We start from the raw sequence: 17,159 nt of genomic DNA, 5'->3' as shown, positions 1-17,159 counted from the left end.
ACAGTAGAAGCAATCAATGGAATTTTCTCATGGTTAATCCTGTTGACAGAAAGCATACTTACAATAGTTATATGCATCCTCACTTTCTGTATCTTCTTCAAATCATTTCATAGTTGCATTAATTTAATCTCTTGCCAGATTTCCCTCTGTTCAGCTTTGCTTCTGTACTTTTGTGAAAACGGCCTTTGGCCCCACATTTCCTCTACATCTTCCCCTTCACAGCGAATCTCTTCCATAGTGTTCCAAGTTGCAGCATGCACTCTCTCAGACTTCTATAGTTTTCATTTACCTGTACCTATTCCTCTGTGACTCTCAGAAACCTGAGCTTTTGTTGTGCTGATGGCAGAGGTGAGACCCTATTTCCTGCTGTGAAATTATCCAGCCGCTGCTTCCAATGTTGCTGCTGTTTTCAAAGTGTCATCTCACATTATGTCACCTCACATTATGTCACCTCTCTTTTTTCAGCAGCTTACACCTCAGCTTATCCAACTTGCAATATCAGACTGCCTGATCCAACACATCCATCGTAACATAATTGCATCCATCTGCCACCTGCCTTAAACATGCCACAAATTGAGATGGAAAGCAGAGCTTTGAAATGTGGCATTTAGCATTACCACATCACGGTCCTTCCAAGTTTTCACTATATTTTCATAATCCACCTTTTCTCCTGTGTTTGGAAATGTCTTGAAAGTCTCCCTGACTGAAATATTGACTGCCACATCTCCATTCGGCAACTGTTTCCAGGTGGTGGAACTGGTCCTTGGCCTTCAGATTATTAGCAATCATTCCTCTGGTTGTTTCAGTACTTCTTCGTGTTGCTTGATGCTCTCAAAGAATTGTGCCCTTTTGTACACAAGTACCCCCCAAGTCAGCCTCTTTTGAACAAGTGTTTTCCACGTGTTGACCTCTATGTTGCACTTCTTGAGAGAAGCTTTTAGGGAGTCTTTGAAATGTTTCCCTTGTCCTCCTTAATAAAGAATGAACAAAGCCTTTTTTTTGCTGCTTCATGTGCTAATTGTATTTCATCTTCCAGGTCAGGTGACCTCCCACAGAGTGCAGAGTGTTCCTTGTTGTATGTGGTCATGGTTCTGAATAGATTGATGTTCAAAGCTTTTGTGCTCAATGCCTTATTTACAACATGCAGTAATCCTCCTTACTCTATGAACTACTTTGTGAACGACTTTCTTTCCACCCCTTGCCAACTTGTATCTATTTTGCTTCTGCCCTTTTAAGTTTGTTAAGAAGCCGAATGTATTGTAGCATCTGGAGTCCAGAATGCTTGAATCTAAATTTTGGAATTTGTTGGATTATGGAATGACATTCAAGTACCTCACCACAATTGTGTGAAATAAAAACAGAAATTGCTGGAAAAACACAACCACATCTGTGAAGAGAAATCAGAGTTAATGTTTCGGGTCCAGTTACCCTTCTTCTGAACATAATTGTGTGAACTGTGAAATACTGCAGATATAATTATTTACCAGAAATTTGAAATGTTATAAAGCAGTCATTAAAAATTGCTTTACTTATCTAAAGGCTATATCTTCCAGGTTTCTACTCTGAAGGTACTGTAATAAAATTACGTAGATGATGACGAGGGAACAGATAATTCATGCATTGCTATATTTCATTAATAGTTAGAAGGTTATCTTATCCAAGATTGTGGTTGATCATCAACAGCAAGAACAGTTCATACCCGATCCTTTGTTGTTTTTTTGTAGGTTGATTGATACGATTGGGTCTAATTCATGTGCTTATGAGAGAATGCATCCAACACTGAGAAAGAGAGATGAAGGAGGAAAAATAGACTGACAGAGAAAGAGAGAGACCAATGCAGAGACAAAGAAAATGATTGAATGAGAGAAAGAGAGAAACAAAGAGATATGAACAGAGAGAGATAGAGTAGATAAACCAACAGATAGAATTAAGAGGTGGCTTAGAAAAAAATTAAGTGGCTTTGTGATGTCAGACTGTGTTTTCCTGCGCTACACAGTCACTCCATTTTCCCACATTGTCCACCACTTTCTACCTTCAGATAGAACATGAGGTGAACTCATGCCTAAGCAGACAAGCAACAAATCCTTGTGTTATAGATGCCGATGACACGAAGGTTGGTGGAGTTGTGGACAGCAAGGAGGGCTGTTGTAGGTTGCAACAGGACATTGACAGGATACAGAGCTGGGGAAAAAGTGGCAGATGGAATTCAACCCAGAATTCAACCCAGTGTTGGCTTTCGTTGGCAGGGGAATTGAGTTTAAGAGCTGCGAGGTTATGCTGCAGCTCTATAAAACCCTGGTTAGACCACACTTGGGGTATTGTGCTCAGTTCTGGTCACCTCAATATAGGAAGAATGTGGAAGCTTTAGAGAGAGTGCAAAGGAGGTTAACCAGGATGCTGCCAGGATTAGAGGCCAGGTCTTATGAGGGAAGGTTGAGGGAGCTAGGGCTTTTCTCATTGGAATGAAGAAGGATGAGAGGTGACTTGATAGATGTCTACAAGATGATGACAGGCATAGATAGAATGGATAGCCAGAGACTTTTTCCCAGGGTGGAAATGATTATTATGAAGGGACATAATTTTAAGGTGATTGGAGGAAGGAATAGGGTAGATGTCAGACGTAGGTTCTTTGCACAGAGAGTGGTGGGTGTGTAGAATGCACTGCCAGTGGTGGTAGTAGAGTCAGAAACATTAGGGACATTTAAGCAACTCTTGGATAGGCACATGGGTGATAGTAAAATGTAGGGTATGTGGGGTAGTTTGATCATAGGCTAGGATAATAGATCGGCACAACATCATGGGCCGAAGGCCCTGTACTGTGCTGTACTGTTCTATGTTCTATAGAGTTATAGAGTCATACAACATGAAAACAGGCCTTTCAATTGAACTCGTTCATGCCGAATGGTTTCCTAAAATGAACTAGTCCCATTTGTCTGCATTTGGCACATATCCCTCTAAACCTTTCTTATCATGTACCTGTCCAAATGTCTTTCAGATGTTATAATTATACTCGCCTCTACCATTTCCTCTGGCACTCATTCCATTTACACACCAATCTGTGAGTGAAAAAGTTGCTCCTCAGGTCCCTTTTAAATCTTTCCCCTCTCATCTTAAACTTATGCCCTCTACTTTTTGGGCTTCCCTACCCTGGGGAAAAAACTTTGGCTATTCACTTTACCCATGCCCTTCATGATTATATAAACCTCTATGAAGTCAGCCCTCAGCCTCCTACACACAAGGGAAAACAATCCCAGCCTATCCTGCCTATCTTGATAACAGAAATCTTCTAATCTCGGTAATATTCTTGTTAATCATTTTTGTACACTCTCCAGTTTAATAACATCCTTCCTGTAGCAGGATGACTAGAATTGTAGCAATACTCCACATGTGGCTTTACCAATGTACTGTACATCTGTAACATGATGTCCCAACTCCTGTGCTCAATGTACTGGTTGATGAAGGCAAGGTGCCAAATGCCTTCTTCACCACCCTGTCAACCTGTGACACCACTTTAAAGGAACTATGTACCTGCAACCCTAGGTCTATGTTCAACAATACTCCCCAGGGCTCTACCATTAACTGTCCAGGTTTGTCCTACCAAAATATGACACCTCGCATTTAACTCCATCTCCTACTCCTTAGCCCACTGGCCCATTTGATCAAGATCCTGTTGTGCTCTTCTTCACTGTCCCCTATACTACCAATTTTGGTTGTTCAAATTTACTCAAATAATTTCCAGATAAACAACATTTCCAAACTTTGGGTTTCCACCAGAGAGGAAGAGATTATGCGTGAATTTGCTCAAAAAAAGTGCTTTTTGGACATCTATGTGCTCAACACCAACTGCACTACCCTCGTCCACACTTTGTTATTCCACAAGAAAACTCAATTTAGTCCATCAAGCTTGACTTGCACTGAAAAACATGCAAAATCTCATTTATCATTCCATGTTTCTCCATGTGGCTGTTAATTTGTCCTGGATTATGGTTTCTTAAATCTTCCTTAACATTTACCTTAAACTGAGCAATCTGTAATTATTAGATGCATTCTTCTCTCTTGAATCAGAGTGGAATATTTGGAATTCTCCAGCAATTTTATCTACGGTTGTCTGAAAGATTGTGAGCGGCAGCTCTTCAACTTCCATCCATATTTTTGTTGGCCGACTTGACTATATCCCATTCTACTTCATGCCTTATTCTTTTTAAGTATTGCCAGCTTTCTTAGGACATCATTTAACTTATTTTTTTTTAAGTTGTGGAGGTGCCAGTGTTGAACTTGGGTGGAAAAAGTCACACAACACCAGGTTATAGTCCAATAGGTTTATTTGAAATCACAAGCTTTCGAAGCACTGCCCCTTTGTCAGGTGAAGTTGTGTTGTGGTATCATGTGACTTTTGACCTCACCTTTTTAAGTCATCCAGCAACTCCTAAGCTCTTTGTTGACCATTAATTTGGCAAAGAGGAGTTTCTCGATATGCACCAATACCTCTGCCTTTTCCAATACCTCTACATCTTTGTCCCTCGCTAGCTGCACCATTCTTCAGACAAATTTTTTTGCTCTTACTATGCCTTTTTAAGGTCTTGGATTGTCCTTAATGTTAACCCTCAGTTTATTCTTGGATTGTTTCTTTCTCTGGTTAACCTACTTTCTCACTTCTCCTCTATGCTTTTGATATTCAGTATGTTTCTCCCTTGTAGCATTAAACTAGCATCTGCAATATGAACACTTTCTCTGTTTAACCTCATTCCTGCCTTTGTCATCTAGGAAGCTCTGGCATTGTTTCAATTCCCTTTCTTACTTGGAAACAAAATCATGTTGTCTTTAAAAGATATTGTTCCATTGCATTTCTGTCTACCAGTCTTTGGATCCAACCTCAGTCATTGACCAGATTCTTCCTCTAGTTTATTTTATTCCATGGTACACTTTATCTTTCCCCATAATTACATGTTGAAATGCTGTGATCATTTTTCCCACAATTTTCGCCAAATGTGAGATGTCCCATTTTACACATTGCATTCCCAAGATCTAGATTCAGAAGCACAGCCTCCCTCATTGAGAAGGGAGCATGTTGATCAAGAAAGTTTTCTGTGGCACATTGCAGAAGTTCCTTCCTCTCTGTCCCTCATACAATTGCTGCAGCACTCAATCCTGGATAAAGTTCCCACTCTTACTGTTTATAATGTTTGCAGCTCTCAGTCATTTATTTACAAATTTTATCTCCTCCTCAATATTTGGCGACCTACAAAATATATCTATATAGTGTATAACTCCTGTTATTTTTCTGAACTCCAGATTCGGTCTTTGATCCTCCAAGAATATTTGCTTTATATGGCAGCATGACATTTTCCTTACTTGAACTTCCACCCCTCTTTCTTCCACCTCCACCTTTCCTGAATACCAGCAGGAACCAGAGATGTTGACTATTTGCAAGGTACTCTTCTGGCATACACCAAGAGTACAGAAGTATTATTTCCCATATGATGTGGAAGAGGTAATGTCACCCATGTGATCAGATGCAATTAGAAATCATCACAGAGCCGACAGCGCCAGAGTTAGTACCGAGTATCAAGTACTGTGGGTGGCATGCAGAACAAAACCAGGATTTGGATTTGAATCAGAGGGTAGGATGGAGAGATAATCTATGACATAAAAAGTCTATTGGAGAAATAACATGCCCTTTCATCCCAACCAATGGAAATGCCAAGATAAAACTGCAGTGTTAGTAACCTTGATCTTTGAACTGTTAAGATCAAATTGCATTGTTTCTAGGTAGCATTTTATTTTGACATGGAATTTTGAGAATTTGGGCTCTTCCCAGTGAAGTTTTTTTGTCTGTCTATTGTCAGCCAGAATACACTCAATTGTGTTTCTTTCAAACTTTAGTGTTTCAGCACAAAATTCTAATTGTACCATGCTGCACTTCCCATTAGGTTAAATTCTATTTTGGTGTTCATTAAATGCAGAACAAATGATAGCAACGACTGCTAGCCTGTCACTTAATGGATGCGTTCAAATGACATCAAACCATGACAGTGAAACTCAAGTGAATTAGAACTGTCATCTGAACCTTGAGATAAGATTACAGCTTTGCAATTGCTCCTGGATATTTATTATCTTTTATAATGTGCCGTGAAGTTCATGCTGGTCACCTTATTCTATTTTGCGTCCATTTTCTTTTTCAATAGCGCTGTCAATTCTGATGCAGACAGTCAGTCCCTCCAACATGTGGACTGGAAGATTAATAATTGCAATGTCATCTGTACAATTTTATCTTGTGCTAATCATCAGCAGATTCTCATGAAATACATGGCAGTATAGCTCATTTTCTTCCCCTTGGGCTTTTATTTGCTCTCTCCTGAATGGCCAAACGTGGAGCAAGATTTCACAAGAACGGTATCAGTTCAGCATCCCCTGACCGTCAATGTTATTATTCAGAAGCAGACCAGGAGAGTGAGGGTTATAAACAGAAATGATCGGAAGGTAAATTTAAAGACAACAGGAAGAAATTCTTTATGTAAAGAATCATAAGAATTTTGAATGGTCAGGGGTATAAAGAAACTAAGATGAAACCATACCATCTTGTCAAGATATAGTTAGACAATGCAATAGGCCAGTTAACAGGCCTGAGCTTCAATGGGGAGAATGGTCTTGTCTGTTCTCATAGATTCTTTTTATTGGTTTCTATATTCATTCTTTGAGTATGATGGGGATGATGCGTTAAAGAACAGAGATCAAATGCTGATTAGACAGAGCTTAGACATACGCCTCTCTTGTCAAAGTTTGTCTCCACTTACACATCACAAAACTCCAACCACACTGATTATTTGTTCCCCACCCAACTATCATGTTAAATAACATGTCGTCATCTCCAGTTCCCTGGTTCCATCTGGGCACCTCTGTTCGGCCTGGTAACAGATCACACTTCAAAGAAATTTCATTTGCCAGAGGTTGTGTCATTCACTGTACTGACCTGTGGAAAAGTTCAACCTCTCAGTTCTGGTGGCCTTGGTGAGAGACTGCCTCAGTTTTCTGAGCAGTAGAGGATCATCCACATTCCTGTCTTTTAACAGTCTGCCAGCGGTGCAGGTGGGTATTTCTGGAGACTGCTCAGTGCCCACCTCCGAAAGATGTCAACAAGAACTGGTGTTGTCTACTAGTCCTGCTTGTAGTACCTTTAAAGATTGGCTAGAATTCTAGAAGCTGGTCCCACATCACATGAGGCAAACATATTTGAAAAACTATTAAATCCAATAACATTCAAACACTGAGAATAAGGTAGATTTAAAATTAGAATAAAAGGATGTTATAAAGCAAATGAAAATGATATTTTGTAAATAGTTTGCTTTGTACCAGGTGCAAAAGCTTTTGGAAAGAGCCAGTTCATTATGATATTCAGGTATTGTGGTTATGTGAGATAGGCTCATTCAACACTTTCACTGCCTTTCAATTTCATATATTTATGCCCAAATGTATGTTTCTATTTCAGATTTTTACTTCTTCTGTGTTTTTGCTTTATTTATTCACAGAAAAGGCAGCAAGGTGACTCAATGGTTAGCTCTGCTGCCTCACTGGGCTGGAGGCCCAGGTTCAATTCCAGCCTTGGGAGTTTGCATGTTCTCCCCGTGTCTGCATGAGTTTTTGCCAGGTGCTCTGGTTTCCTCCCGCAGTCCAAAGTTGTGCAGGTTAGGTGGATTGACCATGTTAAATTGCCCATAGTGTCCAGGGATGTGCAGTTACGTGGATTAACCATGGGAAATGCAGAGGAAGTGTGGGATGCTCTTCAGAGGGCTGCTGCAGACTCGATGGACTGAATAGCCTCTTATTGCACTGTAGGGATTCTATGATTCTGATTCTAAATCAAAATGTGACTAGGCCCGTGTTTATTGCCCATCCCCAAGTGCCCTTGAGAATGTGTTGGTGAGCCATGGCTGGAATCCATATGGAGTTGGGATACCAACAGTGCTATTAGGGAGGAATTTTCAGAACCTTGACCCAAAAACAGCAAATAAATTGCAGAATATAGTTCCTTTCATGATGACGTATGCTTTGGAGGTGATTGTGCAGCTGATCGTGCTCTCCTGAATGTGGTATCCTTGTCTTTCTAAGTAGTTAATGACGCAACTTAGGAAGGGGTTATCAGAGAAGCCTTAGCACAGGTAGTCCTTTTCCTCCCACCTAACCATGATCCACCACTTTATGAATGTAATCATTATGATTGCATCAACATATGAAGATAATAAGATATCTTCTAATAGCATGGCTCTCTGAACCTCTTGTGGTACGGTGGAAGTGTCTTCACCTCTGAGACAGAAGGCTCAGATTCGAATCCTACCTGTTTCAGAGGTGTGACAATAACATCATTGAACAGGTTGGTTAAAAACATCTAGTACGGTTCTGGCTTGATGCCATGTGCAACTTGTCAGAATCGAATTCAAGCAAGCTTTCACAGGATTCAATCTCACGCAGATTTGGCTTTACACTTTGCTATGTAGCTTGGCTTCTTCAATCAATTTATCTCATAACAGCCCAGCAGTATAACTGCACCCTTCATGAACACTGTTATTTGCTCCATATGAAAGTAAAATATTTGCAATGTTTTGTTATTGCTACCGAACAGATATAAAAATGTGGAACTCTACTCATGTTCTGATTTTCCAGTTTGGCTAGTTGATTTTGATTTTAACTTAATTCAATCTTCACCAAAGCTAGTGAAGGTTACTCTTAAATATTTCAAAGAAGAATCAACAAATCCATCTTCTGTACTTTTTGAGCTATCGACAATGAAGAAAACATTTTGAAACACAGCTGCTACACAAATCCTTTAAATATGAACACAATCCTTTTTAAATGTGTATCGCCTGAGTAGTTCCTTCAGTTACAGCCCTCTTTCTTCCCCCAGGCAGAGGCTAATTGTCTCATTATGCCCCTAAGTTAGCCTTATTCATCTTGCTTAGACTTTGAAACTTGAGTGATATTAAACTGGGAAATGTTGATTGCATCTGCCTTTGCTGTACCTGTTTCCAGTGCTTCTATAAATACAACTGCAAAAGCTTCCATGGGCAAACAACAGGCACAAATGTTCTATCAAAGCAATCAAATCCATTCCTGCAGTTAATTAGACAGTGGTTTCAAAGGTGTAACAATCTGTTATTAGAACACACCAGCGAGTAACAAAGATGATACACAGAGACATCTTAGTCTTAAATGTCAGGAGGTGACTCTGAAAAAAATCTAAAAACAAGCATCTTTTGGAATGAAAGGCTTGATAAATACACAGTATATGCAAGATTTCCCCTCTAAGCCATGTTATTTAAGATGTGTTGTTCCTTCTCAATGCCTGCTGATTTTGCTTTCTCTCAAAATTCGGTACAAGAAATGAAGCTAATTTTCTGATCCTAATTAGGTTGCCTGCATCCCAGGAGTAACAACGGTTAGGATTTAGGATATATCATTTAGAAGAACCTTAAAGAGATAATTGGTCATTTCATTCACCACTTGTCTGACAAGTGGGCATTCATGCATTAAATGCACAAATGGTCCCTTAGCACCTCCAGCAAAGATTATAATTACTTTGTACCATATATAGAGAAAAAAATTAACAATGGGCAGCGACCCGAAATTTCAACCCTCAAAATGAGTCATTTTGGTTAATTTGCTGAATACTCAGATTTGGGCTGGTTGCTGAAACATTATTTTCAATAGGAATGTCTCTTTGAAGAAAAGGAATATTGTTCCGTACAAGTATTCTTTTACATAATATCTTGCATAATCTGTTCTTCTGCTGCATAGGTTGTTCATGGAACCAGAGACACTTTAGTGTAAGCTTATTTTTTCTTAATTACTAACTGTTAAAAATGAAACAAAAAATTTTATCCACCAAGGAAAGTGATGCCAGGATCCTGCATAGGTAGAATACTAGTGAGAAACTGAGAGCTTTTTACAAATGCAAAATTTGGTTTTGTACTGTTTTGTAGAGGAACTGAGGGAATACAAAGTTCCCCTGATGATTCTTCCCACTTCTGTCCAATATGAATCTATTTCTACATCGGACATACCCTATATATCATCTCTTGAATGTTTTGAACCTCCAGCCAATTGAAATTATTTAAACCCACCCAGAGGTGACTGTAATTTGACCACTATCCGACCATCTGAACTCACGACTACAACCATCTAAAGGACAAGCAGATACATCAAAACAGCACAATCTACAAATTCACCTGCAACTCACTCACTATCTTGACTTATTTTCTTTTTAATTGGCACACAGGAGGTAGACATCACTGGCTAAGCCAGCGTTTATTTCTCATTCCTAGTTGCCCTTGAGAAGGTGGAGGTGAGCTGACTCCTTGAACCACTGCCGCTCATGTGCCTTAGGTAGACCCTCAATGCCCTTAGGAAGGGAATTCCAGGATTTTGATCCAGTGACAGTGAGGGAATGGTAATATGTTTCCAAGACAGGATGGTCAGCGGCTTAAAGGTGGTGGTGTTCCAATGCATCTGCTGCCTTGGTCCTTCTAAATGTTAATAGTCATGTGTTTCAAAGGTGCTGTCTAAGGATCTTCGGTAAACTTCTGCAGTGCATCTCATAGTTAGTACACACTGCTGCTACTGAGCACTGGTGGTGGAGGGAATGAATGTTTTGGTGGTGGTGCTAATCAGGTGGGCTCCTTTATCCTGGGTGATGTTAAGTTTCGTAAGTGTTACTGGAGCTGCACCCATCCAGGCAAGTGGTGCGTATTCCATCACACTCCTGACTTGTGCTTTGTAGATGGGGTACACATCCGACGGAGTCAAAGGGAGGCATAGACATGGAACTACATCACTGCTCCTTCACAATTGCTTGTTCAAAATCCCGGAAGTTCCTTTCTAACAGTACTGTTCCTACATCCCAAGGAGTGCCACTGTTTAAGAAGCGCAGCTCACTAACTCTTTCTCCAGGGCAGTTAAGATTGCCCAAGTACTCAGCCAACAATGTCTGCATCACATGAATGCCTGAAAAATACAATTAAAATTGCAGAGAAAATTTACAACCTTGTTCCAGCCTTAATTCCACTTGCTTTCCACTACCTCAAATGAGCACTTTTTATTAGTTTGCCAAGGTTCCTTTAAGTAAAGTGGGACTCACCATGACATTTGAACCAGTCCCATCACCACTCTCCAGTCAACCTGACTAGTGGGGTTTGAGGCAACTGAACTCTTAAGTTGGCCAAAAGGACATCTCGAGTCCTCACAAGGAAAATTTGGGTCTTTGTTGTCCCAGCCTTCTCCTTTTGCCCATCTGTGCAAGTTTGCTATTCCCCCTTTATCCCAATCTCCTGTGACTTAGCCAAACACTGATAGCCACTTACTCTTCTGCCTGACAGCAGTTTGTGATCGTATGCTTGTTTTGAGCGAGCAGTGTAAAAGAGGTCTACCTGTTCGGGTTACCCAGATGTTAAAAGCAATAGCAGTGATGTAGGATGACAGGTTAGAGGTGGAGGGGAGCAACTTGACTCCCAGCTTTCTGTCTCTATGTCCATCTAAAACACTTAGTCAGTAAAAAAAATTCCATCACTGTGTGTTTTTCATTTTGACCTTTAATTCATCCACCAATCACCACCATCCACCATCCACCAGAGATGCAGGTTCAAAGCATTCTACATCCTCAAATCTTTCCCTTGTTCATCATCCCTGTCTTTGCTTTTTTTGTTCTGATGACAGTAATAATGTCAACATTGTTGCAACTAAATACAATTCTAATAGAATCAGCACCCCTTTCTTGTTGTGTGAAGATTTTCTCTGCCTGGATTAATTTTGTTTGCAGGAATCATTTGTTCATCAATTTTAGTCCCTTCACCTCCTCATCGTGATGTAACTGATACCCAATGACTGATTCTTCTAGCACATCTTATGCAATATACTTATTCACTGTTAATTTATATGCAGTTCATTCAACAGGCGCAAGTGCCTTAATCCTAAGAAAATACTCAATTAAAGCCCTCTCGTATGTACAATTTTAATTAATAGTTATCAAAGTTGAATATCTGACCCTTTTGGTTTTGAAACATTGAAAGCACCCAGACTGCAATATCTTTGTATATTTTAGTTTAAGCCTATTATGACACAACAATATCTATGAAGAAAAATAGGAAAGGTTATTCATTGAAGTTACAATCATTTGCATGATGGAGACTTGTATTTATATAGTGCCTGTCATAGAGGACCTCCCAAGGTACTTTATAGTCCATGAAAGACATTAGGAAGTGTAATGATGTTCCTATTGTAATTTAGGAAACATGAGAGGCCAGAAGTTGATGACCTCCCACAATGGGAGTGGAATGGAAAGTGTGGAAGTGTGTAACAGCAGTTGGGAGGTCAACGGGTGTCATGTTCATTACCTTTCTTCTCCTGCTGATGTTTCACTAGCAGCAGGATACGATTCCTCTTCTGGACGGTGTTTGATTGTCTTTTAAATGCTGCTGTAGTATTCCTGTATATTTAAAAAGTATATGTTTTAAAAGATTAACTGCACAGTCACATATCTACATAAGCCTCAGAGAGTCTTCTCATTAAATCAAAAAATACAGGCTCACAGAATTGTTACAACGCAGAAGCAGGACATTCGGCACATGCCCGTACCAGTTTTCGAAATGAACATCATGTTTCGTGTCATCTTCCCACCCTTTACCCACATGATTTATATTGAAATAATCCCCTAAAGGTCTCTTGAATGCCTCTAATTGGCTCAGACTCCACCACACTTCCAGGCAGTGTATTTTGGACTCAAACGATTTGCTGTAAAAGATTTTTTTTTCCCACATTGCATTTACTTCTTTTGCAAATCATTTAAATCTGTGGCCTCTTGTCCTTGATCCATCTATTAGCAGCAACAGTTATTCCCTGTCTACTCTACCTAACCCTTTCGTGATTTTGAAAACTTTAATCAAATCTCCTTTCAGGCTTCTCTTTGCCTTTTCAAGCAAAACAGTCCCAACTCCTTAATGTATCTTCACAAATGTTGTCTTCGTTACACTTTAAATGTTTCTAAGTTTTGTATCATCGGCAAACTGGGTTCTCTGAACTTCAAGATCTAGGGGCCCCAAACTAATACCAGGGAAGCTCCACTATAAACCTTACAGCAGCCTGAAAAATATCCATTTACCATTGCTTTCTGTTTCCTTTCCATGAAATGTAGACACATAGCAAATAGGATCAGTTACAGGCTTTCGGATCTATCAAGCCCCTGACATTATCATGGCTGATCCTCTATATTCTTGCACTTTCCCCATACCTGTTAATACCTTTCACCTCTAGAAATCTATTTCCAAATTAATATTCTGTGATGACTCAGCCAATTTTGTATCCATGGGCTGCTCTCCTTTTTCTTCTATGAGTTGTAACTTTTCTCAGAAGTCTTATGTGAGTTACTGTATCAAAGATCTTTTGGAACTTCATGTTCACCAGATCATTTACACTAGCCTCATCCACCCTCATTGTTTCCCCTTTGGAGAACTCCAGCAATGTCAGTAAACATGATTTTCTCTCAAAATATCCGTTATGGCTCTCTCTGACTAAGCCACATTTGTCTATGAGGTTATTAATTACTTGCAGAGTTATTGTTTCTCAATGTTTCCCAACCACTAAAGTTAAACTGACTGGTCAGTAATTGTTGACCCCATCTAGATGACCTATTTTGAACAAAAGTATAATGTTTGCAACAAAAACAGAAGTTGCTGGAAAATCTCAGCAAGTCTGGCCACATCTGTGAAAAGAAATCAGAGTTAATGTTTCGCGTCCAGTGAGGTAGCTAGCAAAATGTTTATATGTAGAAGATAGTGGGGCGGGGGTGACGGGGTCAGGAGCAAATGGTAGGTGGGATTAGAGTCCAAAGAGAGAGAAAAACAGTTGGACAGGCAAAGGAGTGGATAAAGATCTGGCTAGGAGAGTGAATAGCTGTTAAAGTAGACTGTTAGTGACTTAAAATAGGTAGTGTGTGGTGGCAGGCTATGTGATAAGAAGACATAGTGGGTGGGGTAGGGGGCTAGGACATGGCTGAGTTCAGGCCCTAAAATTATTGAATTGGCTATTGAGCCCAGAGGGCTGCAGGGTCCCCAAGCGGAAAATAAGGTGTTGGTCTTCCAGCTTGTGCTGAGCTTTGGTGGAACACTGCAGCAAGCCTGAGGCAGAGATGTTGGCCACAGAACAGGGTGGTGTGTTAAAGTGGCAAGCAACTGGAAGCTCCTCTACATTGGGGAAATGTAGCATAGACTGGGTGACTGCTTTGCAGAACATCTATGTTCTGCTCGCAAAACAGACCCTGAGCTTCCCGTTGTCTGTCACTCTAACACACCACCCTGTTCCCTGGCCAACATCTCTGTCTCAGGCTTGCTGCAGTGTTCCAGCAAAGCTCAGCACAAGCTGGAAAAACAACACCTCATTTTCTGCTTGGGGACCCTGTAGCCCTCTGGACTCAATATCGAGTTCAATAATTTTAGGGCCTGAAATTTCCCATGTCCCAGCCCCCTACCCCACACACCAGGCCTTGTTATCACATAGTCTGCCATTACACACTACTTATTGTTAGCCACTAACAGTCTCCAATAACAATAATTCACATTCCTAGCCAGATCATCATCCACTCCTTTGTCTGTCCAACAGCTCTCCTCTCTCTTTGGGCTCTGTCTCCACTGATCATTTACTCCTGAACCCCTACCACCACCCTATCTTCTGCATATAAGCCAACATTTTCCTAGCTACCATCTGTTCTGAGGAAGGGTCACCAGAACTGAAACATTAACTCTGATTTCTCTCAACAGATGCTGCCAGACCTGCTGAGCTTTTCCAGCAACTTCCATTTTTGTTTCTGATTTACAGCATCCACAGTTCTTTAAGTTTATAATATTTGCAATTCCCCATTTCTCTGGCAATACCACTACCCATCCTCCCACTCCCCATCACACCCCCTTTTGCCCTTATCCCCTCCTAACCACTCTAACTGAATCAGGGAAGCCTGAAAGAATAAAAACCGCAAGAACTGCGGATGCTATAAATCAGGATCAAAAACAAAATTGCTGGAAAAGCTCAGCACGTCTGGCAGCATCTGTGAAGGAGAAAACAGAGTTAATGTTTCGGGTCCAGTGACCCTTCCTCGAAACTCCTGTGAAATATCTTTTCTTTTACCACACCTAAGATAATGGCAATGAAATCCCATTCATTATGATAGATATGTCACATTGAAATTTCTTGGATTTACGTGGCACTTCATCCTGTTACGTTTTCAAATGTGGCGACAATAATTATGCCAGCATATGCGGCCACTATTCCCCATAAGCAAAGTCCCATGAGAATGAATAAACAGAATGATCAGTTCCTAAGACATTTTGTTGCTGAATTTAATTGTGTCTGGCAAGAATTAAGGTCAGGTCAAGTCAGTTCTGCAAGTTTCAGAACTGAAATAATTATTAATGTTTCTTCTTTCCTGTCCTGCAGCACTTGCCATACTCAAGTCAGAATGTGGTTAAGTTCAAGTAAGAACAGTTTACATACAGCAAGAACGTGATCTCACCAATGTTGAGTTGTCACACTTACAAAATAAGTGTGAATGTATGATTGCCTTACAGCAAAGTCTACAACCCAGAGAGAGTCATAGAGTTTTTACAGCACAAAATGAAGTCCTTCAGCCCAATATATCCACGCCAGTCATCAAACATCCAAGCAGTCATCTATCCTAATTCATGATGATCAAAGCTGTAAAATTATAAGCTCAGAATCTTGGTTATTGGTTGTCATTTCTATAAGAGTGAGTGTCTGCTCCAACACTTGTCTGACAAAAGTGGTTTCAAATATTTATTGAGATTTTTCTTGTGGAGTTCATCTTGTGATTCAGAGAATCATCGAATCAGAGAATGATTACAGCCTGTCAGCTCTGCAAAAGCAAAGCTGTTAATCCCATAGCCCCAGCTTTTAACTGTAGCACTGTGTATTTTTCTGTCTGTTTAGGTGCTTATCCAATTTCATATTGAGAGCCAGGATTATATCTGACTCGTTCGCACAGTCAGACCAGACATTCTAGGTCTTCACCATTACTGTATAACAGGTATTCCTCTTGTTACTCTTGTTGCTTTGCCACTGAAGATTTCTATTTCTCAACTCTCTTTCTAATAGGGACTGTTAATCTCTTTTTGTCCAGACCCTTTGAGGTGCCTCTATCAAATCTTCCCTCAACGTTTGCTTCTGTAAGGAGTACAAGTCCAGTTCTCCAATCTATTTCTTGGAACTGAATCCTGAACTGCTCCCTGGAACCACTCTTGTACATCTTTCTGCACCCTGTACAGTTACCCTAATGTGCAGTATGATAATTGGATACAATACTCAGTTAAGGCCAACAATGCTTTATAAAGGTTCATTCTTTGTGATGCAATTCTTCAGCACGTCACACTGTAGGAGAACTGAGACCTGTAAGTTGTAAAATGAGAGTTCCACACCATTTGGCCACATATTATTGTAATTAATGTGACCATTTGGTCACATCATGAGCATGTTTCTCAAAGATAAATTGCACATCTGCTGTGAGACATAGCACAAAAAAAAGATATCACTCTGCACCTCTGTGTGTGATATTTTATCTGCCACATATCCGCCTACTCCAACAATCTGTTTATATTCTCTTGAGGTCCATTACTACCCTTCTCCCAGTACAATGTTTCCAAAATATTGTGGCATCTGAAAGTTTTGAGATTGTGCCATGTTCCCAGGTCTAGTTCATCAATGTGAATCAAAATAATCAGTATTCTTGACACTGACTGCTGAAGAATCTCATTGGATATCTTCCTCCAGTCTGAAAATTGTTCACCACTTCTCTCAGTTTCCATGGTTCAATGCTGCCATAGTCACTTTACTCACAGTCTTTAACTTTGCTAATAAGCTAATTGTGCGGCACTTCGTCAAGTACCTTTTGCACGGCATTGCACACCACAGCGACATCTGTTGACATATAATACAGCAACAAAAACAGGAGGGTGGAGAGGACACAAACATGGGAATGTACCACTTTTGCAAAAAATGGAAATCCAGGAGACTACCAAAATTGTCAATCTGAAACTGATCACAGAATAAACTTCTGTTAAATTTAATTGTCTGAACCATGAGATTACTTTTATTTAGCTATTTATTCATAC

Source organism: Rhincodon typus, chromosome 2 (assembly GCF_021869965.1).
Source record: "Rhincodon typus isolate 14 chromosome 2, sRhiTyp1.1, whole genome shotgun sequence".
In the NCBI taxonomy this organism is placed as follows: Eukaryota; Metazoa; Chordata; class Chondrichthyes; order Orectolobiformes; family Rhincodontidae; genus Rhincodon; species Rhincodon typus.
Note: the sequence above shows the minus strand (reverse complement) of the source record.